Raw genomic sequence first — 21,665 nt, forward strand, 5'->3', positions numbered from 1 at the left:
CCTGAAATAATTGGTTTGCACGAATTGATTTGGTCTGTTATCATCATCCCTTTGACCCTTACTCGCGCGGTGAATTGAAAGCTTATCACATATATAACACATGATCGTTTTATTCAAGTGTTTTCATTAAACTGTCATTATTATACTACAACTTGATTATATATATAAATTTGTGTACTAGTTTTATTATCTCGATCATTTAATACACCTGTTAATTACTGATAAGTGAATATCAAGAATTTTTTTTTATTATTGAAAAATTGGTAATTTTTTATATATTTTTTGTTTGGAAAATATTTTACGTAAATTAAAAATAATTTTTGTATGTTTATGTAAAAATTCTTTTTTTTCAGTTTTCAGGTGTCCATATAGTTCTTGAAGAAAACAAGTTGCAGAGCTACTACTAGAGTTTTGAGAAGGATGTGCGCAATGTAAGTTGATTAATTAACTTGAAACTTTGTTTTTTGAGGATTGTGATATTAGGTTAGAATTATTTGATTCAATTGTATAGGATTTTTTTTTTGGTTAGAAAAAACTGATTTGGTTGTGAAAGAAATTATTCGTTGGATGTTTATTTCAAATTTTAGAACTTTAATTTTTTGTTTAGTACTTTTTTAAAAATTTTTAGTACTTTTAAATTTGAGATGAAGGTAATATATTTTGCAATACAAAAAGTTAAAATGCTCATGTTAAAACGAAGACTATAATTTTTTAATGAAAATATATTAGAGCCTCTTAAAAGCAGTTCTGTGAGATTATGTTGTGCGTTAAAAAACAGCATAAATATTCATGCCGTACTTAAAATTACGATCTCATGTATAAAAAAAAGTGACTTATAACTTCTTGGAATTTCTATAAACTTTAAAAATTTGTGTTTGTTATTATTATTAGATAAAAAAGTAAAGTAGGGATGGGGGGGGGGGGGGTTATTTTCTGATATTTTTTCTTTATGGTAGAAAGTTGAATTGTCCTTCGTCCAAAATAGTGGGGTGTGGAGGGCACGTTATTAAAACTGTCATCCAAGGGATAAGACAATGCCGATTGTGAGTTCTTCGCGCGCGTCTCCTCTCGTGCCAGTGGTGGTTTAGCTTTGCTATTTCTCGATCTACTGCACCTCTGTCTGTTCTCTCGAGTCAGGATTTGAATAATCGTGAATGCTAGGCGGCTGTGGATGTTGCAGGAAGCTCATTAGGCATTGCCCGAGGTATTCTGGCCCCCAAGATGAACGGCACGCCATCTAGAACGTTCTCACTGTATGCCACAAAGTTTCTATATCATTTCTCTCCTGTTCATCGAAAATTTTCCAACGAAAACCAAGAGAGAGAGAGAGAGAGAGAGAGAAATTATCTTTTGGAATTTCATTCTTGTCGCTTTGTCTTTATCCTTGTGTCTCATACTAAAAACAATGATATTATGTATCAACATTCGCGTACGACAATATCGAAAGGTTTCTTTTTCACTCTTCTCTAATTTTTGCTACCATTAACGACTTCATTTGGACTTTAATTTCACTTCAATTTCACTTTCTCTTACATTCTCACTTTCACTCTCACTTACACTTTCATTTTCACTCTCATTTTCACTCTCGTTTTCACTTTCAATCTACTTTCACTTCATTATCACTCTACTTTCACTCCATTTTTCCTTCGTAAGTAAAAGTGAAATGAAAGCGAGTGAAAGTGAAGTGAAAGCGAGTGTAAGTGAGAGTGAAAGTGATAGTGAAGTGACGTGAAGATGGAGTCAAGTTACAAAATATTACCCCAGTTATTATATTGAATATCTATGAATATTATGATTAAGTCATACTAACATAATTAAATACATTCAATTATGTTATATCTATATAGATATAATAAAATAAATGCGAGAATGTGTGTTATTGTAGTAGACAATATTTAATGTCAAAGAAAATGGTTTTCCTTTTACTTTTGTATCCCTCCATTATTAAATATAATTTAATAATATTGTTAATGAGTACAGTGAAGCATTTTCGTTATAATAGAATGTGAAGTAGAGAATCGATAAATAAGGTATGATAAAATTCCCCTGTCAAATATATAGAGGAAATAAATGAATCTTTTAAATGTTAACAACATTATTAAATGATTGTTATACACGCGCGTGAAATGGAACGATTAATCACGCTTGTGATTTAAATTTCACTTGTCGAGCGAATGCTAAATTAATGAAATGAAATTAATAAGCGTGAAAGAATTTTTGACATACGTTACCTTCTAGTTTCAAATTCAGAATTTGATAAGGGAAAATCTGAAACAAAAATATGATTATTTTAATTTTTCTCCTTTTTATTACATTTTTAATTAACATCTCATTAGGGAAAATTTGATTTACTTGGATTTTTTTTACATATAAAAACATATTTAATTGTTTTTTTACTGAAAAGAAAAAATTTTTGTAAGGTCAGGGATTTTTTCATTTAACTTAATTTTTCACATAGTAAAATTATATTAATAACATTACATATAATTACGCACTAAATTCTTAATCTACAATCATTGTCTAAATTAATAATAATAAATAATTAAATAGAAATGTAAATAATTTTCAAGAAAAAACATGAATATGGAACAAAATTTATTGTTAAATAAAGTTGAGCATTGTGAAAATAGTTTTCTGAATACCGGTGGATTTGAATTTTTTTTTTTTTTTTTTTTTGAAGAGCAGGCGTTAAAGTAAAGCATATAAAAAAGTAGGAAACAAGTGAACAAAGAATAAAAAAAGAAAAAGAAAAAAGAAATTTAATATGAAAATTCTATTAATCCACGTGTCTGCGGTTTAAGTTTTTGAGTACCGAAGTGCCGGAATTTCCGGCATAAAATTATGCCCCCCAAACCGGGTTAAGTCGCGCGACCTACGTTCAGTGTGTGAGCGTTGCTCCTCTCCTCTGCTCACTCCTCGCATAAAATTACGACGCTTTATGACGGAAGTCACTCCCCATTCTTATTGCGACTTGCTCGAGTTCAAATGCAAATTTGAAACGAGTGCGCCCGGTCCGCGCACAACTTACTCCCGTATCGCGCGAGCTGTTGCACAAAGTTAGAAGTTTGATAAGCGAAACGATGTGCCCACTTGGGACGAAGACTCACTCACTCTCTCTCTCTCTCTCTCTTTCTCATTCTCTTTCTATGCATCTTTTGACTCTCGTGTTCAATTGTCTGAAATACAAGTCGTGTTTTACTAAAAGTTACATATTCTAATTTTTAATTGTACGAAAGAGAATTATGGAAAGTTTTTATTTTTCGAGATCCATGTGACTAATTTTATATAGCAACATAATAAAAACGAGATAGTACCACTGTCCTGACCTTTCTAAATATTTTATATAGAAACTAGAATAGAATCTATATTGAAACTAGACAGAAATTAGGTAGAAACTAGATACAAACTAGATAGAAACTATATAAGAACTAGATAGTATTTAGATAATTGCCCTGTCCTGACCACCTATATAGAATGTATATAGAAACTAGATAAAAGCTAGATAGAAACTAGAAAGTATATCTGTCAAGACCTTTCTAAATATTCTATATAGAAACTAGAATAGAATCTATATTGAAACTAGACAGAAATTAGGTAGAAACTAAATACAAACTAGATAGAAACTAGATAGTATTTACATAATTGTCCTGTCCTGACCACCTATATAGAATGTATATAGAAACTAGATAAAAGCTAGATAGAAACTAGAAAGTATATCTGTCAAGACCTTTCTAAATATTCTATATAGAAACTAGAATAGAATCTATATTGAAACTAGACAGAAATTAGGTAGAAACTAAATACAAACTAGATAGAAACTAGATAGTATTTACATAATTGCCCTGTCCTGACCACCTATATAGAATGTATATAGAAACTAGATAAAAGCTAGATAGAAACTAGATAGAATCCTAAAGTATATCTGTCAGGACCTTTCTAAATATTCTTTATAGAAACTAGAATAAAATCTATATTGAAACTAGTCTGAAACTGGATTAAAACTTTTTAGATACTAGATAGTATGTAGATAGTATAATTGTCCTGACCTTCTTAAATAATCCATATAAAATGTACAATTTCATCTATATTAAAACTAGACAGAAATTAGGTAGAAACTAAATACAAACTAGATAGAAACTAGATAGTATTTAGATAATTGCCTTGTCCTGACGACCTATATAGAATGTATATAAAAACTAGATAAATGCTAGATAGAAACTAGAAAGTATATCTGTCAGGACCTTTCTAAATATTCTATATAGAAACTAGAATAGAATCTATATTGAAACTAGACAGAAATCAGGTAGAAACTAAATACAAACTAGATAGAAACTATATAGAAACTAGATATTATTTACATAATTGCCCTGTCCTGACCACCTATATAGAATGAATATAGAAACTAGATAAAAGCTAGATAGAAACTAGATAGAATCTAAAAAGTATATCTGTCAGGACCTTTCTAAATATTCTATATAGAAACTAGAATAGAATCTATATTGAAACTAGACAGAAATTAGGTAGAAACTAAATACAAACTAGATAGAAACTATATAGAAACTAGATAGTATTTACATAATTGCCCTGTCCTGATCACCTATATAGAATGTATATAGAAACTTGATAAAAGCTAGATAGAAACTAGATAGAATCTAGAAAGTATATCTGTCAGGACCTTTCTAAATATTCTTTATAGAAACTAGAATAAAATCTATATTGAAACTAGGCAGAAACTGGATTAAAACTTTATAGATACTAGATAGTATGTAGATAGAATAATTGTCCTGACCTTCTTAAATAATCCATATAAAATGTACAATTTCATCTGTATTAAAACTAGACAAAAACTAGATACAAACTAGATAGAAACTATATAAAAACTAGATAGTATTTAGATAATTGCCGTGTCCTGACGACCTATATAGAATGTATATAGAAACCAGATAAAAGCTAGATAGAAACTGTATAGAAACTAGAAAGTATATCTGTCAGGCTCTTGCTAAATATTGTTTATAGAAACTAGAATAAGATCTATATTGAAACTAGACAGGAACTAGATAGAAACTAGAATAGTTTCTATTTAGGAACTAGATAATATCACTGTCCTGACCATTCTAAATAATCTAGATGCACTAGATAGTTTCAAATTTATCACAATTTATTTATTTATTTATTTATCACATTTTTGTTATAAAATTCACATTTGATAGAAAAGAACATAATTTGAAAATGTCAGGGATAATTATAGTGAAAATTTTGTTGCAAGTCTGTAATTTTTTTTATTTCATGCAAAGGATTTTTATGTAATATAAATATGCGAGTAAGAAATTTAAAATACTGTTTTAATATTGTAGAATAACATAGGATTCAATGTTGTAATTTTAAACTCGAATGAAAAGTTTCCTTTGATATTCTCAATGATGCTCATTAGTAATTTTGTTTGATGTAGTTGAATATTTTTTTCAGCTTATATTAGTAAAGTTTTGAATGAAAAAAATTTATTTAAATTATGCGTAAATTCATTTATCTCACTAATAAGAACTTTTACTAGTATTATTAAAATTGGATTAAAATTATTTCGTATACGCTTTTTTTTATTGTCTAACTGTAAAGAAACTGTTACTACTAATTCCAAAATTTTCATTTATTAAAATCATTATGCCTTACTAAAATTTGTTTGTACTAATGTCAATTTGTTAAAATTTTTTAAAGAATGTCTGCATTTAATTTTTACTACTGATAAAAAAATTAGAGGACTTAAAAAATTTGTGTCTGACTAAAATTGACTTATACTACTGTAATTAAATTTTTTTTAAAGTTTTGTGAACTTTTTGCCTGATTAAAACTGGTTTTTACTACTATTAGTGCAGAAAATACATGTATTTTTTCATTCTGAACGAAATTTTCATTTATGGTACCATAATTACAGGAATTAATTCCCTTTGTCTGACTATAATTGTCATTTACTACTGTAACTGAAATTACAAAAATTTAGAATGTGTAAAGAACTTTTACTACTTTTTATTTTGCTAAAATTACAAAAATTTAAATACTTTTCAGAAAATTTTAGTTAATTTCGTTTTTTTTTCTCAGATTGAAGTTTGATAATAGTAAATATAGAATTTGGTCGTTGGTAAATTAATTGTCAATACATGTTTCAGCAAATATGACAATAAAGAGAATAATCAATTTCATTTGAACGAATAGAGTATAGGGATTAAAATGAAGGCATAACATTTAAAATTGATGTAATTATTTTAAAATATTTAAAGATTAAGATAAATTGGTGGATAGTTTCTTTTTTTTTTGTAAGAATGAGTCTCAGCACGTTTTATTGAGATCTTCAGTTTAAAGAAATAAAATCAATTCACTTGGAAAGTATCGCTCGCCTGATCGGTTTGGAAGTTTACTACTGGTTATTCAAGGACCCTTCGACAGTTACATTTACCTTTTTCAATAGCTTGTACTTTGAACGATCATCAGGAAAAGAAAGGTCCTGCAATCTTTGCCAGTTATTGCCTCTTTTCGTTCGAGTAAACCTTGACGCTGCAGAAAAGTAGTTACTTATGCTTTATCCAATAATTGAAAGCAAACACTACAATAAATTATGTTTGTTCTTCGAAGCCTGGTAGATTCATATATAGAACACGCTTGCTTTTAAATTCTCTTTTTCTAAAACGAGAGAATAAAAAAAAAACTTTACTCCTTATATTCACTGAAGCAAAATTTTATATATCATATTTTCGTAAATTAAATACTTATTTATTTACAAATATAAAAAAAAAACGATCGTGTACTTTGAGAAAAATTTTTATGAGTAACGAATATAAAGAAAATTAGTATTGTTTATCTATTTTTAAAAGTCTATTTACTTAAAAAGGTTCGAAACTTTTTTGAAACTGTTTAATAAAAACTTTTTTTTTACTGTCCAGCGCTTAATTGTAAGACAATTTAAATTAACATAAAAGCTGAAAATTATAGCGCAGGTATTCTTTAGTTATATAAAAGAGAGAATGAGAGTAGAAAGTTTTGTCGGTATTTGAGTCGTTACACTGGCACTCAATACATCCCCCCCTCTGTAAAAAGTATATGAAACTGGTTGTAATTACTTTGAAATGCCCTAGGGCATATCTTGGCGACTCTGATGAGTTTTTACTCGAAGCAATGATCCCTACTCAAGAACAATCCTTGAGAGTGAGAATATTCCTTGAATGTTCAACCACGCGAAAAAGAAAGTCTCGTATAATGACGTTTTTATTCCCTAACAAAGTTTATTAATGTTAAATAGTTGGAGTGAAAAAAAACGATAAAATTTTTTTGTGCAAGTTTTATTCTATAATTTATATCAATAACAATCAATTTTATTATAAAATTGAGTTATTTAAAAATTTGGGTGAAAAAAATTTATTGGTGTACTCTAGAAACTGCATAGTGTTGATATAGTTCAATTATCTTGGAACTAGATTGTTTTCACATAGATATACTATCTCGAAACTAGATAGTTTTCACATAGTTATACTATCTTGAAACTAGATAGATTTCCCATAGTTATACTATCTCGAAACTAGATAGTTTTCACATAGTTATACTATCTCGAAACTAGATAGTTTTCACATAGTTATACTATCTCGAAACTAGATAGTTTTCACCTTTCTAAAGAATCCGCATAGTTTCCATATGGTTATACGATGGAGAAACTAAGTAGTATACCTGTTTTAAACTGTTTTAATAATATACATAATTTCTAAATATGTAGTTATATTATCTAGAAACTAGGTAGTATAAATATACTGACTATTCTCAATAGTATAGATAGTTTCTATATAGTTTAAGTATCTAGAAACTAGTTAGTATAGATTTCTTGGCATTCCTAAATAATTCAGATACACAAGATATATATATATATAGTTTCCACATAGTTATACTATCTAGAAACTGGGTAGTATAACTGTTCTGATTTTTTTAAATGATCTAGATTCACTTGGTAGTTTCCATATAGTTTAAATATTGAAACGTGAAATATTTCCAATACTCAGTTGACAGTTAATTAATAATATAAAATATTTTTATATATATAAAATTTTTGTATAAGAAAAAAAAAGTTTTTGGCTTAAAATTTCACTAAAATAGGAATAGTTTTAATTTGTTTTAGTTAAATTATTTATTATTCTAGTGAAACTCTTTTTCCGTAAATGAAATGAAATTGTTGACAATGGAAAATAATTAAATTTGGAAAAATATAATTATGTAGTAAGGAAAAGTATCTTTTAATAAAAGAAAATTGGTAGCATGTGAAAAATTCTCTCTTCTAATTAAAGCAGGTTGTCAATCAGTGAAAATTACTTGTTAGAGTTTCTCAGTAATTTCAAACGCATTGAAGCGGCGGCACTGCGTATAGGAACCCGGAAATTTAATTAAATACCTGGAATAGTATTGGCCAATCGCCAATCCTTTTTCCTTCATATTTCGACTCGGCTCTTGGTAAACTGTTGAAATTGCATCTTCAATATAGAAATAAAGGCGAGAGTTGATACAGATGGTATATATATATATATATATATATATATATATATATATACACTCATTGGGAATTTTATTTTATGAAAAATGTAGATACCATACAAATATTCTGTTGGTCAATTAATCATTATTTGTTTTTAATGTGAAAAAACAAAAATAATTTTCTTTTCATAGATCAATCTTCATATGTCTATGGTCTGAATAAATATATCCGGTTTCTTTTATAAACAAACTGTATTTTGAATAAATATTTTCTTCTGTTGATTAATATCGCTATTATAAAGAAACGAACATATTTACTTCTATATGTATTTGTTTTAAAAATATTCTGGTAGAAAATCTGTGATTTATATTTATCGTAACAATTCTTTTGTTTTAATGAAATTAAAACAATTTTTTTCTAACATTATAAACTGTATTATATTATTGAAGCTTAAAATTTACAAATTTATACAATATGACATATTAATGAACTACTAATTTTAAAATTGAAAAAAATTACAAACCTTTTGTCTCAATTAAACTTTAAAAATAAAAAAGAATTTTTATTTTATTTTTATGATATAGGTTATCCATTTTTTTTTCATAATCCTTGTATTTTTAAAATATCCATTTTAGATTTTCTCTTGATCCATTTAAATTTTACTCGTTTTTTTTTTGTTTGTTTTAGTTTCTCTTTTATACAATTCCTTCATCATCATTATATAATTGGTGAAATGAAAATAAATCTTTTTAAATTTGCCGAATTTAATTGATTGACGTTGAATAAAAAAAAACTATATATATATATATATATAATGTTCGGTATACAAGTTTTGATGATTTATTTTTATTTTGACGCATTTCAATATTTCGTATACGGTATATCGTAAATTTAAATATCCAATTTGTTTTTTAAATTAGCAATTTGCTTTTTTAAATTCATCGATCTCCACCTGTTATACTGTGTGTTACATGATTTATATAAAACTGTTGGGATCAAAAAAAAAAAATTTTTTTCTATGATTGAACTGCTTCAATAGAAATATATGGTTTTTTTCTGCATTGAACTGAAGAAAATGTCAATGTTATTTTAAAAATGAGTTTAAATGCCAAAAATTAAGAATATCTTTTAGTTATTAGTTTTAATATAGTTTCAGTATAGTTTCTAGCTAGGTTTGGTGTTCAACTATATACAGTGACCAAATAGAAAATAGTATAACTGTACAGTAACTGAATATAAGCCAAATAGTTTCAGTATAGTTTCTAGCTAGTTTTGGTGTTCAACTATACATATTTCAACCAAATAGAAAATAGTAGAACTGTACAGTAACTGAATATAAGTCAAATAGTTTCAATATAGTTTCTAGCTAGTTTTAGTGTCCAACTATACAGTAACCAAATAGAAAATAGTATAACTGTACAGTAACTGAATATAAGTCAAATAGTTTCAATATAGTTTCAGTATAGTTTCTAGCTAGTTTTAGTGTCCAACTATACAGTAACCAAATAGAAAATAGTATAACTGTACAGTAACTGAATATAAGTCAAATAGTTTCAATATTGTTTTAATATAGTTTCCAGCTAGTTTCGGTGTAGTTCAACTATACAGTGACCAAATAGAAAATAGTATAACCGTGCCATAACTGTATAGAAACGTGAAATATTTTCAAATGGGAAGAGATCTATTTTTTTTTTTAGGGAATATTAAAAAGTTGAAAACATGTTTATCTAGAATGTAAAATTGTATACTTTTTTTCTGTGTAGAGTGAAAAGGACGATGTTTAGAAATAGAGAAAATGAAAATAGAGTGTGTGAGACAGTCTTTTCAATAAATATATATATATGTATATAGAGCGTCGGTATATTAGCGTTTGATTGAGGCAAAGTGCAAACGCAATAGAGCCGCATATGCGGATTACACGTGGTGGCGCGCTTATGCAGTAGAATGAGTGACGCTATGGTCAGCCGCGCCAAGTGCAAGCCCTGTCATGAGCACTGGTCCGTGATTTTTTCCTTTTTATTCACATTTCCTCCATCGCAGCCCCCCCCTATCTCTCACTCACTCTTTCTTTCTACTTTTTATCTTCTTTCTCTCTTTTTTCAATCGTTTTCTCTCAACCTCTCTTATTTTTTTCCCCTTCTCCATATAATTTCTTTTCTCTCTCCATCTTGTATATTTTGTCGACTCTCCTCCTCCCCCTCTCTCTCTCTCTCTCGCGTTCCTCTTGCGTACAGCTGACGGGCAAGCCGCGAATTTTTCTGCTTACTCACGTGCCACCATTTGCACATTTTATTATTTACCAGTAGATTCTCTCTCTTTTCCTCTCTCTCTCTTTCAAGGGCTTAAGTGAGAGAGAAAGAGAGAGAAAGAGGGGGGGGTACCAGCCATGCACGTAATAGCGTTTCAGAGCATTTAGCGAGTCGGATGATTGTTTAGCTAACAACTCCATAGAGAGAGTGAGAGAGAGAGAGAGAGAGCAAGTAGAACCTTAGCAAGAGAATTTCATCCCCCACTCGACCCTACATTGCCACTTTAAAGGAAGATGTCTCATCTAATACTCCTATGAGACTCTCTCGGTATGTACACTATACTCTGTTACTTCTGTTCCAGTATATACTCGGATTGCTTCAAGGATGAGAAAAGGGAGCTCTCTCTCTCTCTCTTTTGCAAAAAGCATCTCTTCCCCCCCCCACGTCTCTCTCTCTCTCGCTTTCTCTCTTGGTGCTCTTTTCGGAGGAACTATACAGCCCATTATCGTTACCTACAACGCTGGCCAGACACTTTGCGAGACTGTTGGTATTTTTCAAATACAAAACATTCCGCGCATCGTCGGATGTTACGCCTGGAGTTGTACTTGATTCTTTCCGGTCGTATGCGCTTGTTTCTCACCCCCGTCTCTATTCCCGAAAGACAATGAAAGAATGGAGAAGGATCTTTTTGTTTTTCCAAGGTGTCAACCAAGTGAAATAATAATATATTTTCTTGGGGGTTTTATGATTTTTTGTTGTGACTATGAAACTAGATGATGTTCTTAGAAATTTAATTTACTACTTTAGTTGTTATTTTATTTATTTATATTTATTTACGTTTATACTTTATTCATATTTATTTATATGTATTTATCTTTATATTTTTTTAATTTTCATTATATATTTATATTTTTTTATTTATTATCGATATGAATATTTATATTATTTAATATCAATTTGACAACTTACGTTCAAGCAATAATTGTTATATATATACCTTTCGTTTTATGTAATTAAAAATGTTAAAAATTGAGAAAATTTTAATTGGAAAAAAATTTTCTAGAAAACTTGTAAATCTTGATAGATTTGTTTCTTTTTTTTAAACATTGTAAATACGTTTCTGTTAATGGGAAACGATGCTAATTGGAATGATGAAAAATATGGAATCCATTTTCTGATTGGACTTGCCAGTATCGATTTTAGTTGATCAAGTTTTAAATACGCAGTAATTTTCTTCTACTTTTTAGTTTATTTAGCTTTGTTTGTTTTTATCTTCTTTTGAGTATCGCTTTAATATTTTGATACTCGATTTTTTTTGTCTTCTATTGCTTAGTATTTTGACATTTGATCTTTGAAAATTGTTTCTAAAATTTTTGTAATTTTGATCTCAGTGGTAAAGAACAGTTTTAGACAGACATAAGGTTTTTAAATTTTCTAACTTATTATGGTGTACATGGTAAAAATTTATAACAGCAAGCCTTTAGAACTCTTGTAATTTTAGTCGAAGTAGTAAAATACAGTTTTAGTCCGTCGAAAAAAAGTGATGCAATTTTGTTCTCAGTAGTGAAAACAATTTTTTGGTCAGACAAAAAGTAGTTCAATCTCAGTAGTAAAATACAGTTTTAGTCAGGCAAAAAATTATAGAATTTTAATCCAAGTAGTAAAATCAAGTTTTTGTCAGACAAAATATTTATAATTCTTGGATATAGTATATAAGTAGTATAAGTCAATTTAAGTCAGACGGAATTCTTGCAACATTTTAATACATTTTTTCTTCATTTTATACTATATTTTTCTAGGTTTTTTTTAGATTTAAATTTCTGAGTTTTTTAGACTTCAAATTTTCGTTCGTTAAAAATTTTTGAAATAAGATACAGTTATGGTCACTAACATATATTGACAATAGAAATGGACAAACCCGACTTTGTCGGCGAACAAAAGTAAAGCTTTTTCGTGGTTTATTATCATTATTTGTCCACTGAAAAAGCCTTGGGGACTATACTTACTTCCCAGTGGAGTAGTGTCTCTTCTGATGTCAGATAATCCGGGAAACGCGAGCGGTAAAGTCGCACAGCCGCAACTCTATATATATACATCTGACTTGCTTTTCTATCATTTTTTAATACTTTTTCATCATTTTCAAAATTTAAAATTATTTCACTTTTATTTTTTTTGACCATGAACTACTTCAATAGAAAAATTACAGTTCATATATATGTTATCTCAAAAAATTCAAATTATTCACTAGAGGAAATTGATAATAGCAAATAAGTTTTTTATAAAATAAATTATTAGAAAAATATATTTAAGATTTAAAATAATTTTTTTTTTTATTAGAGAAAAAATTGAATGGACAATATAAAATTAAGTAAAAAATGTATTATATATAAATAGAATTTGTCATTCTTTGAAAGAAAATGGTTCTCTCATAACCCCAGGGACGAAAAGGATATATTGAGACTGTAAGGTATATAGAGGACAGTAGGAAATTCTCAGTTTGCCGAAGCAATCTCTCGCGTGGCTATATTGGGGCTGCTGATTGTGAATTGGGGTTGAGGATGCTGGACGGCAAAAGAAGGACCGAAACGTTGTCGTCGTCGTCGACACGAGAGTAGGAAGATAGGAGAGAAAGAGTAAAAGGGGGTGGCAAGAGTTAGGGTAGGTCGTCTGGTTTCGTGTTTAGACTTTCAACTCACACCCCAATTTTCTACAAGGAAACGATACATGTACCAATTTTGAACATATACATTTATAAACGTATATATATATATATATATATATATATATGTGTGTATCTTACGTATATATACAGTTACATAAGTGTGCTATTTGTGACAATGTCGTTTAAAATTCTCCAAAGCTGAAATGAAAAAATCCTTAGTTGCTGTTTTTTCAACTCACATCTTTTCAGCGTTATTTTTTGTTGACATTTATAGAGGATAAATTTTTTACAATACTCCGCTAATATCGTTTTTTTTTGTTGTTGTTCTAAAATGAAATTTGCCCCTTTTTTTGAAAAATTTCATCATTACGAAACCATTCCACTTCCACTAATTCCTCTTTCATTTTCACCTTTCCACTATCATAATTCCATTTTCACTTTTGTGAAAGTCTAACAGTGAAAGTGGAATTGGAATGATGAAAATAGAAGTGAAAGTGTAAGTTGAAAATTATAAATGAAAATGAAATTTCATAATAAACCCACAGCTCTTGTTTTTGTTATGATCTTCTTTTTATGTTAATGAATAGTTTAAAGTTTTGTATTTCTGTGCTAAAAGCATAGATTTCAAAAATCGTAGATAAAATAAAAGCAGTATCATGGCAATATAGAGTACACTGTGCAATATCAACGGCATACCGAGCGTTACAGGAATGTGGCTCAACATTTTCCAGCTTCTAGGCTACCTCTTTGCTTTTCGAAACAGGGCATTCGTCAGTGGGGTTTACAACTCGACATTATCATCCCTTGTTATTCCAACGAAACTAATGACTCTTGTAAATTCATCGATGTTTATAAAGTGAACGCAATTTATAAAATTTCTAATAACTATTTGATTAACATTTTTATTAAAACTCAATTACGAATTAGTAATTACGAAAATTCGTTTTTTTTTCTTTAGGAAAATTAGTTCTTTTATTAATAAAATTGTTTTCTTTTTCTTTATGAAAAATGAATTTTTTTTCATTAAAAAAAAATTGAATTTTTGAACTCAGTAAATTATAATTATATTACATCGCCTTTAGTAACGGCAATAATAAATAAAATCTCTATATTGTGTCAGGTGAATCTTGAAAAGAGTTCGTTACGTTTAGTGTGTGCACCACACAGTGGTTGAACATTATTCTATCTGAAAGCGCAGGGAGCCGTAAATTCTTTTGGCAATAAATTATATCGCCTGAATCCAAGGATTAAAAAGTTTAATTTCTTTATGCATGATCCTGTGAAACGTAGACCATAACATTAGTTTGTTTTCAGACTTAAATAATATAAATGGTCCATTTACTATTATAAAAGTTGTCTTTTTCATTTTACACGTGGAGAAAAGTGGAAAAACAAAAATAAAATCATTTTTACTAGTTTCATTGTAAATTCTAAATTATTCGGAAGCAATTTTTTCTTTGGTAAATGGTACTATTTATACGAAATAATTTTAGAATTTCGGAATTAATTTTTTTTTATAGTAAAATCTGTTTTACCGATTAATGATAATGCAGATTTGACTGTTTTACCGATTAATGATAATGCAGATATTACTGTTTTACCGATAAATTTATATTTTTTTCCATGTACGAACATTAGAATTTAAAAATTTTCAATTATTATTATAATTTTTAAGTATACCTTTTCACCTTGTAGTAAATATTAAATAGTGGCAATTATAGTTTATTCTATGAAAGGTACTATGGTATACATAAAAAAAAATATTAGAAAAGTTAGACACTACTCTTTTTTTTACGATATGTCATTTAAAGTGACCTGTTTTTAATAGCATAATCTAAAACACAGGATACAAAAGAATATTTCGTTGAACGTGAACGTATATATATATATATATAATATAGAGACAAGAAGAACAAATATCCCTTGCGTTTCATTACTGTTGTACACTCTTGAAGATATAAGCTCCGAGAATGAAAAGTACGCTTTTACCCCCGGTGAATTGGCCATATACCAAGTTTGAAACGTGATGCTTTAACTGATCGTATTCACTTGATAGTGTGGAAAAGAAGCGAGACAGCGATGCTTGAGGGCATTTTGCAAGGACACTGTATATATATATAGAAAGAGGTGAAAAAGAATTCGTCATTTCCCTAGTAGCGCGAGATTTTACGATATACTCTCGACGATGTAGATCGTTTCATTGTGCCCATAATTCTCATCTCTACGTGCGATACTACGATGTCAATATATCTTTTGAGTATGTTCGCCCTTAAACAACTTATAAGGCGTTTTATCCAACAATGAGACATATCTTTGTATTTTCTTATCCATGTTCTAAATTGATCTTTTTGAAAAGAAATTTCCAAGTATCGTTTGAAGATAATTTTTTATTATTCATAATAATTCTATATTTATTATTTTTTATTAATTATTTATTGGTATTTATTATTATTATTATTATTTAATAAATATTAAGTAGAAAAATATCGTCATATAGTCAGACAAAAGATTTAAGTTTCGTCATTTTTGAATCAGTAGAAAAAGTTAATTACTTTCAGACTAAAAAATTCGTGTCATTTTTGTCTCAGTAGTAAAGAACAATTTTTGGTCAGACACAAGATTTTTTTCTCTATTAATTTTATTATCAATAGTAAATGACTGGAAAATTTTTTAATATACACTGAATTTAAGAATAAATTTTATAAAAATATATTCTAAAATTGTTGCCAAAAAATATTTATACATATGTATAATCGATATATTTAAAAATCAATATTTCCCTTTCATTGAAAGTGTGAAAGGAAATATGTAAAAGTTATATATAAAAATTTAAGACACAATATTGTAATCGGGAATCGGTTATCGTTTTGCAAAAAGTAAAAAGTGTCACTGTATGCGTTTCATGGCGCGCTCAGTTTTTTCACAGGATTTACACGCATTTCACAGAAACTGTCGACTACTGGTACTTTAGCGATAATACCTTTCCTTCTCTATAGGCTTTTTATGAGAGTAGCACGATTGAAAGATCGATTTCCTCTTATCGATCCAATATTTTTACGCCTTCTGTAGCTCTTCAATATATAAAGTTGAATTTTATAAAAAAAAAAAAAAAATCAGAACTTTTTTACAAGTACGATTCAATTTTAAATATAGTATATTTAAAATTTATTTATTTATTATTTATTTAAATCTTTATCTGTTTTAGTGAAACATATAGCTCTTTCTCTGAAACTTATCGCTGTGAAAGATTAGAATAAATGATTTTTTATTTTAGAAATAAATTTTATTAAAACAAAACATTTTCAAATTTAAAAGAAATTGACTGGTATATTAAGTATTTTTTGCATAAAACGTAAGAGAAATTGAGCGAGCGATATATTATTAAAAAAAAAAAAAAAAAAAGTAAAAAGTAGATTCCTTTTTATGGACTTTGTAAAATGTGAAGCATACCGCGTGTTATATTTAGAAAAAAAGGAGAAGAAATTTTGTAGGATATATTCCGACAACATATTCGCTTTAATATTAACGCTCGTGAAATATACTGGCGATAATAATTTTACAACGCTGATGGGATTGATCCCCTATTCGATATTGGTTGACACTTCTCGCCTCAGCTCGTGGCTGAAGTTTTTCCGTGATATTTTCTCGGACGCAACATTGGAGAAGATAAAATAAAAATAGGAAAAAAAAAAGAGTATGTTTTATCAATTTTCATGTTCCACAATAGCCGTCACTTTATTTTCGCGCAAAACACTTTATCGGTTTCCAGTGGCGTATATAGTAGTAATGAATTGCGCGCCTCCTTTTACTATAAATATATTTCGTTTTTCGCTTATACTAACGTGGCATGTATATAGTATCGTAGTATATTAAAATATTCATTTTTATGATACATTTGATTTTATACACATATATATAGAGAGAGAGGGGGCAAAAGTGTAACATCGTGTTCTTTGAGAGAGCGTTCATAATATTTTGTAAAGAAGACAAGGTTTATAGAGAGAGAGTTCCGCTTTTCTAACGGTGCGCTCAATTTAAGCTAACCAATCGCATTGAACCTCTTTTCTATATGAAAAGAGGGATAAAAATGTAGCAAAGAAAAGTTCATCCTATGATGTTAGATAGCGAAGTTCGCTTCTGTGATTAATATGTCGATCAGTGAACAAAAGTACATAGTCGCGATATCGAGAAATTTTTATATAGCTACATTTCTCCATTGGCTTTCAGATTTTTCTGTTTTCAAAAAAAAATTCAACTTGGTCAAATTGTTAGCAACTGTGTTTTATAAATTCACAAAAAATTACTTTTTTATACCGATTAACTTCTTTTTTATTTCTTGTAAACATAATTTACATTTTACTATAGTAAAATGTAAATTATGGAACTGGAATTAGAATGGTGAAAGTAGAAATTGAATGGTAGAAGTGAAAGTAAAATTAGAATAGTGAAAGTGTAATTAGAATGGCGAAAGGGTGATAGTGTAAGTAGAAGGGGAAAGTGGCAATTGGATGGTAGAAGTGAAAGTGGAATTAGAATAGTAGAAGTAAAAAGATGGTAGTGGGAGTAGAAGGGTGAAAGTAGAAATTAAATGGAGGAAGTGAAAGTGGAATTAGAATGGCGAAAGGGTGATAGTGTAAGTAGAAGGGGAAAGTAGAAATTGGATGGTAGAAGTGAAAGTGGAATTGGAATAGTAGAAGTAAAAAGATGGTAGTGGGAGTAGAAGGGTGAAAGTAGAAATTAAATGGAGGAAGTGAAAGTGGAATTAGAATGGCGAAAGGGTGATAGTGTAAGTAGAAGGGGAAAGTAGAAATTGGATGGTAGAAGTGAAAGTGGAATTATAATAGTAGAAGTAAAAAGATGGTAGTGGGAGTAGAAGGGTGAAAGTAGAAATTAAATGGAGGAAGTGAAAGTGGAATTAGAATGGCGAAAGAGTGTTAGTGGAAGTAGAGAGGTGAAAGTGAAAATGGAATGGTGAAAGTGGAATATATATATATATATTTCTAACTACCAATAAATAATTTTTGACCATTTATAATAAAAAATGTAATTTATATTAACAATTTTTAGAATCTATTTTATCAAAAACTATTTTCTTTTTAAATATCTGAATTCACTCTGTAATTATCAAAAGCACGAGTCCAATATTATATGTAATGAATCATTTTTGTTTTTTTTTTTTTTTTATTATTCTATAAATTTGCTGATAAACTTTCGCAAAAGTAAACTGAAATAATATTGAACCAATCGTGAGCAATTTTTCTGCTAAAGTTCTATATATATGTATAAATGAAAGAGAGGAGATCTTACAAAGTTTATAAAACTTTAGCTGAAGATCAATTTTCTCTATGTACGTCTCTTTTTAAAAGGAAATTAGAAAGACTTCTGGACATTGAACGTAATCTAAAGCTTGAAAGGTTGAAAAGTTTCTTTAGTATAAAAACTAAAAAGTTTAAGTAGAAAAAGCGATAAGTGTGAAGGAGCTAGAGAGATAAACAGACCGAAAATAGAGACAATAAAGGGGGGTGGGATGTTTTTTTTCTATTTGAATTCAAAAAAAAAAAGAAATTTATGCTAATTTTGAAAAATATATTCTTCAAAGAAAAATAACTATTTTTTGCCATGAGAAAATATTATTAAATTTAAACTCTTTTTTCCTGGTGAATAAAGGGGCAAAGTTATTTTGCATAAAATAATTATTCCCCCTTGGGATTCCTTGTGCTTATTCACCACCGACAATGTTGATCGATTTTGAGTTAAGAATATTCTGTTTTGTTAAGAGCTGCAATATTATAAATAGAGGTAGTAAATAAGATTTTTTTGTTTAAAAAAACATTTTTTCATTTAATTATTTATTTATAAAAAAAAATCAATTTTTTTTTCTTGATTTTCTACATTTAGTCTTTTAATGTAACTCAGCGGTTACTTTTTTTCTAAATAAAAATAATCAAAAAAAAAAAAAAATCGAATTTGCAAAAAATGTCTTTCAAGGGTTTTTTTCTCCTCATTTCACTCACGATATTCATGACGGGGGTATTAAAGTTCCCATGTGTATTTTCGTAAAATTTCTCGTGCTTTCTATTCAAGAAGTTGAGTTGTAAAGAGTGGAACTCGATCTAGCGTGAAATTACACTTTCCAGAATTTTACTCGTAAGAGCTTTCTCTATACAGTGAAATTTGCAACATTCCGCAGTGTACTTGCTTTGAACAAATTATTCATCAATGCCAACTGCGAGTTTTTTTAATCGCGGAAACTTTTTTTTTAATTCTAAAATTAATATTTGTCATTCTTAAAACAAACAAATTTATATCATTTTGAAATTTTTTTTCAATTTTTATTTAAATTAATTTTAATTTAATTACAAATGTTTTTTTAATTTTATTCACCTTCTAAATCTGAGTTAGTTAAAATTTCAACTACTCGGAAAAAAAAATTTACCTGGAACAGCGAAACTTTTCACTATATTAGCAAAAGTTTTACTTGTTTCAGTTTAATGTTTCGCTATTCTAGTGAAATGTTTCATTGTTTCAGATATCGAATTAGTGAAATTTAATTAATTCAAAAACAAAAAGTCACTAATTCAAATTAGCTTTTTTTTACTAATTCAAATTTAGAGAGAAAAATGTTTGAAATTGAATTTATATAAAATAATGAAATGAAAATTATTTATCCTCGTTTGGAGTTTGACAAATATTTTGAGATTGAGTTTGACGGATCATTTAAATTTGTTTGAGGACGTTTGAACGATCACAGCCAATTAAGTGGTTGAATGAAAGTGGCTATCGTTAATCTTCACGTCCGGAATTCGCTTGAATAAGATGGTCATTTTGGACTTGCGATGGCTTTTGTTCCTTGCGCGGTGGGCTAGATCATTAAATTCAGTGGAACCTTGGTCCAAGGTGTGTACACACATATATATATTATATATTATATGTATGTGTATATAAACGTACACACATATATATAGCATCCTTTCTAGAATGGCGTCCTGGAAGCTTACCGAATTATTGTTTGATAAGCCATAATGTATAGATTCTCTATAAATGGGTTCGTATCCTGGCTTAACAATGCCGGAATGATTGGCTCGCTGTCTGGCCTCGTGGCTTGCATTCACTTACAATGCACGGCGTTGGTACTATCGCGAGCTTGAATTTGTGTCTGTGTTTGTGTGTGCTTTCAAACTCGCAATTCTAATAGTTACGTTAGGTTCTAACACTTTCAACAAGAAAACCGAATTCACGTTTCTCTGCATTATAATACCTCTCTTCATTGAAAAGATACCTCATTTGTATACTATTCTTTAATTATTTTCATATATTCTATTTTTTTCATATTGTTTTTTTTTCAATTTTAATTAGTGGAAATAATTAATGAGGAATCGGAAAAACTCACGCTGTTAATTATTATGACAAGTAATTAATTTTTGAAATTTGAGAATTAATTTTTTCCTTTATTTTTTGACGTGGATTATGTAATTTTATTTCCACTTCTATTATCACCATTTCACTTACACTTCCACTAATTTCATAATTCCACTTTCACTTCCATTTTCATCATTCTACTTACACCCTTTCACTTTCACAATTCCTCTTCTACTTTCACCCTTCCTATTCCATCTTCTCTGTTTGACTTTCACGAATGTGGAGATGGAATTATAAAAGTGGAAAACTGAAAGTAGAATTGTGAAAATGGAAGTGGAAATAGAAGGGTGAAAGTGGAATTAGAATGGTGAAAGCGAAAGGGTGACAGTAGGATTAGAAGGGTGAAAGTGGAAATGGAAGTGAAAATGGAATTAGAATGGTAAAGTGAAAAGGTGATAGTGTAAGTAGAAGAGTGAAAGTGGAAGCGGAATTCCTTTTTCCTAATTTTTGTTCCAAAAAAAGTAACCAAACGATTTATTTTTATTCGTTTATTATAAATTTAATGGATCTATTAATATGAATTTGAAAAGCATGACCTAAATTAGAGTTAAAAATATATAATAGAGAGTTAATTAAATTTGTCAGGTGTTAAATTTTCGTTTAGTTGTCTGTAACCACTCACTTGTCATCCGGTTTTAACTCTTGTGCCCTTTTTTTGCCTCTTTTCTTGCACGTTGCTTCTAAACCACTTCCTCTCTTCCTCTCGGATTCACGTGTCTCCTGCCATTCGTCTTTCCAAACTCTCTTCAATCTTTTATTTCTTCTTTTTCTCCTCTCTCTCTCGTTCTTCCGATTTCTAAAAAAAAAGGAATTTTTATTTAATATATTATTA

General features: G+C 28.8%; 1 protein-coding gene across 1 annotated transcript in view; it reads right to left on the reverse strand.

Moving 5' to 3' along the window:
* The window catches only part of LOC127277301 (lachesin), a 96,563-nt gene that overhangs the window by 38,061 nt on the left and 36,837 nt on the right, over positions 1-21,665 (reverse strand). The window contains exons 2-3 of the mRNA XM_051298322.1: positions 21,456-21,629; positions 2,232-2,268 (exon numbers count right to left, since the gene is read on the reverse strand). The gene's annotated coding sequence lies outside the window, so the exon portion shown is untranslated. The remainder of the gene's footprint in view (positions 1-2,231; positions 2,269-21,455; positions 21,630-21,665) is intronic.

This window comes from Leptopilina boulardi, unplaced genomic scaffold, assembly GCF_019393585.1.
Source record: "Leptopilina boulardi isolate dan_hultmark-lab unplaced genomic scaffold, ZJU_Lbou_2.1 LbouV2_165, whole genome shotgun sequence".
NCBI lineage: Eukaryota > Metazoa > Arthropoda > Insecta > Hymenoptera > Figitidae > Leptopilina > Leptopilina boulardi.